Here is a 9,789-nt window from a genome sequence, read left to right as displayed (position 1 = left end):
CCGTGGTTGTTCAATAAAGATGATACGAATCTTTGTAGCATTTTAGCACTGTACTATATTGTACACCCACAGAAAAGGTCATTATTGCCCAATGTCCCAATATGTAGATTTCCTCTGTGCTTCTTCAGTGCTGCCTTGACATTCTTCTTCTTGCAAACTGCTGCCTCATCAACTAGCATTACACCAGTGAAGTCAAACCCCTCATTCAACATGAAAGATTTCAGTTTTAAGGACTTAACCTCATGGCGCTTTTTCTTATTGCTTCACTTTCATCACAGTCCCAAATTCTTGATAATTGAGTTTGAGAATGACACTTTCCATAGCTGCATTGAATTTTCTTACAATTTTAGATATTTGTCTTCCAACCAGATAAACACAAGTTATGGTGAACCAATCTACTGCTGCCATTTTTACTGATGTGCAAGAAACTTAAGGCTTATGTGAATGACTCCTTGGACTGTGTCACAGACATTTGTCTAAGGGGAACATTACTCCTTGTGATGAATGTAGAGAGACTTTTAGGCCATGTAATGCTCCTTTGGGAATTTAACTCTGCAAATAGCCTCTTCAGAAGAATAGGGGACAGGAACTCTAGTGTTACCTAGTAACAATCCTAAAAGTTATCGACTTTTGCTGTATAACCACATTGTCCTTGCCACATGACTTACGATAAGAAGACAAACCAGAAGCTCAACTTGGTCACCATGGACATATTTTGGGTCTACGACTTTCATCCCTTCCTGTATTTCTACCTCCTTTTCTGTATTATTGAGAGCCAAACACAAGAAGGGATATAAATGGGATCCACCTCCAGATTTCATAATAAGAGATTATAATCCAACAATAGAAAACCAAAAAGACACAGTAGGGCTCACCTAGTCTTTTCTCCTATGATCTAGCACGGAGTCTCCAGCCTTCATTGACAAAGACTTTGTTCATAACTTGCCTACATGTGACTGCAGTGGTCACATGCCAATGTCCTGACATTCCTGCTCGGAGATGGGCGCCATGAAGCCCGTGCACCCTGCGGTGGTCATGTACCGGCCACATGTACAAAACATTTCAGCAATGTTGGAAGAGTAAATGTAACGTTTATAGGTTCTATTCACCCAAAATATTTTTCTGACCGGTGATAATTTGGAGTTTGTGGTCGTGCAAGAATTGTTTCAGACATTTTCCACTGATGGAATTTTCTACTCTAAGCACAGATTACACTAATACAAATGTGCTTGCTCACACAATATAGTCTTTTTGCATAATTTTTGTCGGTAGTAGACAAATGGTACTGCAACATTCACTGATCCTGAACAGCGGCAAGCAGAGTCGCCATTGTTTGTTATTCGGGCCATTGGAATTCCATAGACATTGCACTCCCCTCTATAATCCTCCTTCATATAAAATTGGTGGCACATGAAGGTGTAGTATAGACCCACAATTATCATGGGCAATGTATTAAGGATTTACACCACACAGACTTTTTATATGGCTTCATATAAAGGAAACATTTTTTTTAATGTCTCCTCTTTTTAAAAACTACAGTGTGAACAAAGCCCTAAACATATTACCAATGTAAACAGGCAGAGTGATCAAATTGCTTAGACCTATAGTAATTCACCAGTATCTACTGTATGCCATTGTATGTCCTAAATAGATTATTTATATCAGAAATCTATAAAAGGGTGCAGAAGGGTGATGACAGAGAAGATCTGAATAAGCTACATTTATGCATGGCCCTGACATTGTAAATTCCTGTACAGAAGGGAGTATTCAGCGTGAGGGACTTTCCACAGCACTAAACACACTGATCGCTGAGTGGAATAAATACTTATGCAAATGAGAAGTGTTATGTTCCTCCTATAATGTTTAAATATCTGTAACAGAACCTTATAATACTACAGGCTTGGCTGCAGTGATCCTCTCCTTTCTGAAACATTTGCAACAATGGCAACTGGCACAATACACAATGGGGGTAAGTAGCCCACTATTGTTATTTTGGTTTTGAAATTCCCATATAATTGGAATATATACATTTTCATATATATTTCAATATATTTGGAATATATATATATATATATTTATATTTATGATGTACTTTAGCACTTTAGCACTTTATCCCCGAGACCTTAGTCCACTAATCTAACTGCAGAAAAAAAGTATAAACTTAAAAGTTTCATCACTACCCTTTCCGAAGCGTATGAAAGTATGCTAACAAGAACCATTTCTGCCGCCGTTTTTTTGCTACTATGTTGTATAATAATGAAATATTATCAGGAGTACTGTACAAAAAAAAGATAAAAAATTGAGCTAAAAAATGAACTGCTCAGAAATATGGGACACTAAGAGTTTAAATACTTTTGGTTACGTATTTACAGTCCTGAAAAGCCTATAGGAATTTTTTTTAATTTACTCTTTACTAAAATTATCATTATGTAGATACCATACTTGTTCTATATGCTTGCAGACACCTGTTTCTTCTTCCTTTGCCAACTGCTTTGAAAAAGGGCATAGCTAAGATATATTGTAAATTATGACAAATTTTTCATGCAAAATATTGATGTATATTTATGTCAGGCGTGAGGCATTGTAAGATAGAGAAAATAATTTAATACATCAAGTAAATTGCGCCAAATTTGTCATATTCTGCGCCCCACTTTCATTAGTTCCCAAAGCGTATTACATTTTAAATGATTCGTGGATTTATGCATCTAATAACACTATTCACAGGTCTTCCTCAATGGAGTAAAGTTATTTTTTTAAGAAAAAAAAAGCAATTCCGTCATTTAGATTTTTTTTATTTATGCATTGAAAATTTTGATATTTTACTCATCCAGGCAATTATATAAGCAGCAATACTGAATAGGATTTTTATTTTTTACATCTCTCCGATTCCATTTCAGGAAAATGGAGGTGATATAAAAATATGTTATTATTATTTTTTTATTGTAGCTAGTTCCATTCCCAGCAGTTACTCTCCGGTGCTGTATTTAGCGGGACCTACTCCTGAGCCCGCTCCATATGAGCATTGGGCACTTCTGCGGTACATGTATCGCGGTGTCGTGAAAGTGTCAAGGTCGGAGGACTATTACATGTTTTCAATCAATTCATTAGGTAATGAATGATGATAAAGGTCCAACTTTTCTTATCTTCTACTCTTGGACTGCATGTAAGTTTGTATGGAATAATTTATCTCTAGAGGATAATTTGTGATGTTAGCTTAGAAGTAGTGATGAGCGAACATGCTGAGATGAGGTGTTATCCAAGCATGCTTTGGTGCTAACCGAGTGACTTCCATGTGCTCGAAAAGTATGTTCGAGTCCCCTTGGCTGCATGTCTCGCGGCTGTTCAACAGCCGCAACACATGTAGGGTTTGCCTGTTGGTTGGGCAATCCATGAATGTGTTGCGGCTGTCAAACAGCCGTGAGACATGCAGCCACGGGGACTCGAACATATTAGTTGAGCATGTCAAAGTCACTTGGTTAGCACTCAAGCATATTTGGATATCCGAGCAAGTTCACTCATCACTGTTTACAAACTCTCTTTTTTATAGCTGTTGTAATCAATGAAAATACTGGATTGGCTTGTGTCACACTGTTTTCATCCAATTTTAAAATAAATGAAATTAACATACTAAAGGGTTAATTCCCAAAAAACAAAGGCGGTCGAGGCAGTGGAATACTGGGTACAGAGCTGCAGAACCACGTTCTGGAGGCTTCGATCTCAGGATTGCTGATGGTCCCAATAGTTGGACCCCCAACAATCTGCAAGTTGCAAGTTATCCCCCATCCAATGGACAAGAAATATATACAGGGGATGGACAAAATAATGGAAACACCTGGAAACATCAACAAAAGTTAGTTTAATATGGTGTAGGTCCACCTTTTGCAGCGATTGCAGCCTCGATTCTCCGAGGTATGGATTCATACAAGGTGTGAATTGTTTCCAAAGGAATTGTAGCCCATTCTTTAGGTAAAACACCCTCCAGTTCTTTGAGCGACGATGGTGGCGGAAATCGACGTCTAACTTGAATCTCTAAAATTGACAATAAATGCTCAATAATGTTGAGGTCTGGGGATTGTGGGGGCCAGATGAGATGCTCAACTTCATTAGAATGTTCCTCGTGCCATGCTTTAACGATTCTAGCTGTATGAATTGGTGCATTATCATCCTGAAAGATGGCGTTCCCCTCCGGGAACAGTGCTTAAACCATAGGATGCACTTGGTCGCCCAAAATGCCTAAATAATTTTGGCTGTTAATTCTTCCATGAAGGGATATCATTGGCCCGGCGGATCTCCACGAAATAGCACCCCAGATCATCACAGAACCTCCACCATGTTTACGGTTGGGAGAAGGCAGTCTGGATAGAATGCTTCTTTCGGCTGTCTCCAAACGTACACTCGGCCAGAGGTCGGAAATAGGGTAAACAATAATTCGTCTGAGAATATCACATGTTTCCACTGCTCGAGAGACCAATTCTGGAGGTTTCTACACCACTCTAAACACTTGGAAACATTTGTCATTGAGAGCAGCGGTTTTCTAATTGCAGCTGTTCCGTGGAATCCAGATTTGTGCAGCTCCCAATGAACATTTTTTGTGGAAACTGTGTTCTGTAGGTGTTCATTGAGCTCAGCAGTGATTTTTGGAGCCGTGGTCTTGCGATCCTCTCTCACAATTCGCTTTAGAGTCCGATGGTCTCTCTCAGTCAGCTTCGACTTTCGGCCGGACCTGTGCTTTGCTGAGGACGTTTTTCCTTCTCTTTCAAACGCAGTCATTACTTTGGAGGCAGTACCTCTTGACACGCCAAGCATTCGGCCACTTTCTGTTACACCAGCGCCTGCCATACGAGCACCAACAATTTGGCCTCTTTGAAAATACGAGAGGTCTGCCATTGGTATCAGGTTTTCATCAATGTTCTTACAATTCTGCAAAACAAACAGTTAATTTACATACACATATCACATAACACAAATAATCAACTACAAAACATTACCATATGTCACGGTTTGCATGTTTATAACATGAAAAGAAAAAAAAAAAAGGACGAGCATCCAAAACGCGCGTCGGGGCAGACGTGCGGACCCCCTGGGACTCCTCTACCTACTGACCTATTTTGGTAAGATTTCACCGCCATGGATTTTTGGCATTATACTGCTTCCTGGGTCAGATAGGATCATGTATATGGAAATAGCGGTTATATGATAGAGCAGGATCAGGACTGGCATAAGGCCAGATTTATACTGCAGTTATCTTGGTTTGGTAGGGTGATGTAGGCACCTATATTTTACACCATTAGACCTGTTTTTGACTGGCAATTGCTTGATATATACGATGGAGCCATATAATGATTTAATGTAGCACCCTAAGTATATATGTATCTACATCTACCTATAGGGTTATGTTGATGTTGTGACATGCCATTAGGGCTGGTCTTATTATAGATAGACATAGCAAACAAGATTTGTATGAAGTAATTTAGGTGTCCACAGATATATTTTCTATATACAAATTTGGTCTGATCTTGATTATACCATTGGGAGTTTCTTAGGGGGGGTCTGCTACGCTTCCCATGTTGCATGGGTTGTTCTATATGTACTATTAAACACTGTCTTTGTCTTGTTCTATATACCTGTCTTAATAAAGATATTTATATTTTTATATTGGATCTGTAGTCGCATACTAGTGGTTTTTTCCACCCCTGTTTCATATATGTTTATAACATGTTAGTAGATTATGATGCGAAAACGTTAGGTGTTTCCATTATTTTGTCCAACCCCTGTATATATATATATATTTTTTTTTTCGGGTGGGGATAACCCTTTAATAGTACTTAAAGACTAATGAGTTTAAAATGAAAATAATGGCTATTAGCTATGAGCTAGTGAGCAGTGAGAAACAGCTACAAATAGCTATATAAGGTTAAAGGGAACATGACATGTGAAAAAGCTTAATAATTCTGCAGATATTGGGTTAATCTACAGGTTAATAGCATTCTGAAGCCGTGCAGTCACTGCACTGAAGGTACAGCTACCGGGAAGAAATTACCTTTACTCCTCCCGGCAGCCTTGGGCTTTCAATCATAGAGGTGCAACCGGCGCAGCTTCAGTCACCGCTCAGTAGTGAGTGGTAGCTGTAACCATGCGCCGGCGCTGACTGACAGTCGTCTCAGTGCTCATAGGAATATATGAAGGTGTTATGCTCAGATCAGAAAAGCTGAGGCTGGTGCATGCATTGTGATCCGAATTCAGACCGAGAGCCAAAGTCTACATGAGCCCTAACAGTGGGCCCACACTCCAAAGACATACTGATAGTGAATGTAGATTGTGAGCCTCAATGGGGACAGTGCTAATAATGTCTGTAAATATCATGGTGCTGTGTAAGCGAGTAAAATAAATAAATAGCATACAGAACATGTATAATGTGTATATATATATATGTGTATGGGTCTCCCTCCCAGGGCTGTGGGGTACTTGGTACTGGGCCGGTGTCGGCAGGATGTGTCACAGCAGCGGTGACCCGGTCCGTGGCCCCGGGCGCCCAATTAATGGGGGAAATTGAATGGTAGAATGTAGCGATCGGAATAGTTTGTGACGCCACCTGTGGTGTTCGGCAAGTGAGATGTTAGGCCGACGCTGCTTGCAGATCCTCTGGGGCTGGTGATGGGTTGCAGTCAAGATGGTGAAGCTCCCCACAGGTGGAGTGTAGATATAGGGGAAGAGGAGAGGCACAAGCGGTGTAGAAGCTGGTACCCAGATGTAGCGGTGCTGGGTGCGTTGGCGCAAGAATGAATGGAAGACACCAGGGCTTGTAGTTCCAAAGCTTTACTCACAGTCTGTAGTACCCACAGGTGCCTGCCTCCGTGCCGTGTCCTCCGGGTCAGGGACTCAGTCAACCTCCAGGCAAGATGGAATGCTCCCTTCCAATGCTCCGCCAACATGTGCCTTTTTGAACGTCTCCTCTTATAGCGCCTTTAAGTGTGAAGATCTCCTAGTACTGAGTTACACTGGAGTTCCTCCTGACAGATGTTCCCAAGAACTCTACTTGTACGGCAGACACCTGTAGCCTGCTTCGGGGACTCTCTACTCCTGAGTCCCGGCTCACTATCCAAGTTGCTGTTGTGCCCCAAGACTTAGATGGGAGTAGTGCATTTACAGCCCACTACTCCACCGGTGTCTGCTGCAGGACCATTAGCATCCATACAACCTCGGGGACAGGGCCCCGGCCTTGCGCTTAGAACTTCTAGGCAGGGTTCTCTCCTAACCCACGTCCTCTGTTCCCTTTTACTCCTTCGTTCCGTACTAATCTCTCTCTCTTATGGAAGATCAGGTTTCAGTTCAAAGTCTTTCTCCTTCTTTCCTTTCCCGTGCCAGCAGACCCAGGTCAGTGAGGTCTGCTGCAGCACCTCCTTCCTCCATCCCTCTCTCAGGGATCTTCTTTCCTCACTCCTCTCTGATTGGTTTCTCTCCCAGACTGACCTGTAATCCTAAACATTCCCGCTCTTTTATGTATTCTCAACTCCACCCGCCTCCCAGCACGTTTAGTGTTCCAAGCAGGGAACCACCAAAGGTGCTCTGCTACTCTCTAAGCAAGGAGCCGCAATGTGGCTTTGCTGAGCTACTCTGTTGTGGGGGGTGCGAGTGTTGGAGTGTGGTCAGGAGCCTCCAACTTACCTGGATGGTGGGGCACCACACCTCAGGAGGAGGTGCAGTACCTCTGTGGTGACTGAGCCTCAGGGGCGCCACATGTACAGTTAATAAATCTTTATTCAATTGAATAGATAAAATACACATAAATATAAAAGGTAATATGTTCGGCTTTGTCCATGTAAAGAAGCACTCACACAAAATGTTTTATTATCTAGACCAGTGTATACAGTATGTGCATGTAATTTAGTGTGTTAGCAATCATCATCTTCCTCAGTTTCCAGTGCCATTACAATACTCTCACTGGGGTTTATGTGAGATCCAGAAGTGGCTTTTACACTCTAAGCCTATGGAGACTCATTCTGATACTCAATAGATTTACATTGTAAGATCGTGACACACAAGATCGTAACAAGATTTCTCCACCTTCTTCATGGTGTGAGTCCACGGAAATCGCACTCAGATGTCACCAGAGAGCAGTCTGAGATTTTCTATCGCATTCATAGACTTGAATGGGTGAGTTACATTCGATTTCAGAGTGAAATCTCAGCATTCTGCGATTTCTTTCGCAGACAATTTCTGTAAGTGAAAAAAAATCAGTCATCATCACTGCCCCATAGTATGACGTTGGTCCGAGTGCTATCCGATAAAATATTGGATAGCCGTAGTCTGATTTAAAAAGACCTGCGGTTTATCTGCGGATTAGCCTTCGGTTTTGCCCTGCGGTTTATCACCTCTATAATGGAGGAGATGATAAACCGCAGCGGAATCCGCAGAAAGAATTTACATGTCAATTCTTTCTGCGGATTAGAAACCGCAGCAAATCCGCACGGAAAAATCCGCACCGTCTGCACTGCGGTTTCCATTTCCCATAGGGAATAATGGTACTGTACACCGCAGCAGAAACTGCTCTGGATCCGCAGGACCAAAACTGCGGATCCGCAGCAGAATCCACAGCGTGCACACACACCCTTAGGCTGGAGTCACACACAACGATAAAAAAATCGGTCCGATTTTGACGGACCGAAATCGCACAAAGGTTTCTTGACTAGGGATCCGTCTGTCATCCGAATTTCCTGTGATGATGCGATTTTAATCTAAGCATCCGTTTAACATCCGTCTGCCGAGATTTTCTCGCAGGCTTGCAAAATGGACATATAATGGAGCCCAATGACAGGTTTTCAAACACAAACCAAAGAATAGATATAGACACATAGAATACATATATATATATATATATATATACACACATACATGTCATAGGCCTGTTTCACACTTCCGTTTTTGACCATCAGTCAAAATCCGCCGTTTTTTAAAAAAAAAACGGATCCGCCATTTTTTTGGCGGATCCGTTTTTTTCCCCATTGAGTTGCATTACCGGCGGATCTTGACGGATGGCCATCCGTTGGATCCGTTTTTTTGCGGATCCGCCAAATTTTTTGTGTCCGCCGAGATGCCTGGATGGACCATGCAACGTTTTTTTTTGCTGCAGGATCCGCATTTTACAGAGTGCATGCCCGGAGGAAGGAAGTCAGCTGGAAATTAAACCCTGAAATCCTTTCTGGCGAACGGAAGAAATTCTCTCTCTCTCGGCTGCGGTTCCTTTAAAATTCTTCATTCATCGGATCCGTCAAAAAAACGGTCCAGTGGCATCCGTTCACATCAGTTAGAAACGGATCCGCTTTCCGCCATTTTGGCAGATTTTAACTGACACAAAAAAACTGAAGTGTGAAACAGGCCATAGAGACACATATATATATTTTTTTATTATTCATACAGTTCTTCATTGCTTCATTGCTGAATAGCCGCTGAAACATTTGCCGGCCTTTGTAAAATCATTCCCCAATCCGACATGAAATGACACATGGTTTACATACAGTTAACCATTTCATTTCATGTTTTTTTTTTATATGTCTATCACTAGTAATTAGGTGAGGGTTTGTGTGGAAAATTTTGGAGTTGTAGGTGTTAATTTAAGGGTTTAATTCGTTGTAAAAAATTGTGGGGACTCCCTGCAGCCTCAGTGACGTCAGTGGGAGTCCCTGTGATTTTTTTACAACGAATTAACCACTTAAATTAACACCTACAACTCCAAAATTTTCCACACAAACCCTCATCTAATTACTAGTGATAGACATATAAAAAAAACAT

The 9,789-nt window shown here is 41.4% G+C and overlaps 1 long non-coding RNA gene across 1 annotated transcript in view; it reads left to right on the top strand.

The window, feature by feature from the left end:
• Positions 1-1,900: 1,900 nt before the first annotated feature.
• LOC141095142 (uncharacterized) overlaps positions 1,901-9,789 on the top strand; it is a 29,267-nt gene continuing 21,378 nt past the window's right edge. The window contains exon 1 of the long non-coding RNA XR_012233320.1: positions 1,901-1,969. This is a non-coding gene — a long non-coding RNA (uncharacterized lncRNA). The remainder of the gene's footprint in view (positions 1,970-9,789) is intronic.

Source organism: Dendrobates tinctorius, unplaced genomic scaffold (genome assembly GCF_039654945.1).
Source record: "Dendrobates tinctorius isolate UK_male_01 unplaced genomic scaffold, ASM3965494v1 ptg000067l, whole genome shotgun sequence".
Classification (NCBI taxonomy): domain Eukaryota; kingdom Metazoa; phylum Chordata; class Amphibia; order Anura; family Dendrobatidae; genus Dendrobates; species Dendrobates tinctorius.
Note: the sequence above shows the minus strand (reverse complement) of the source record. Positions and strands in the feature narration are given on the sequence as shown.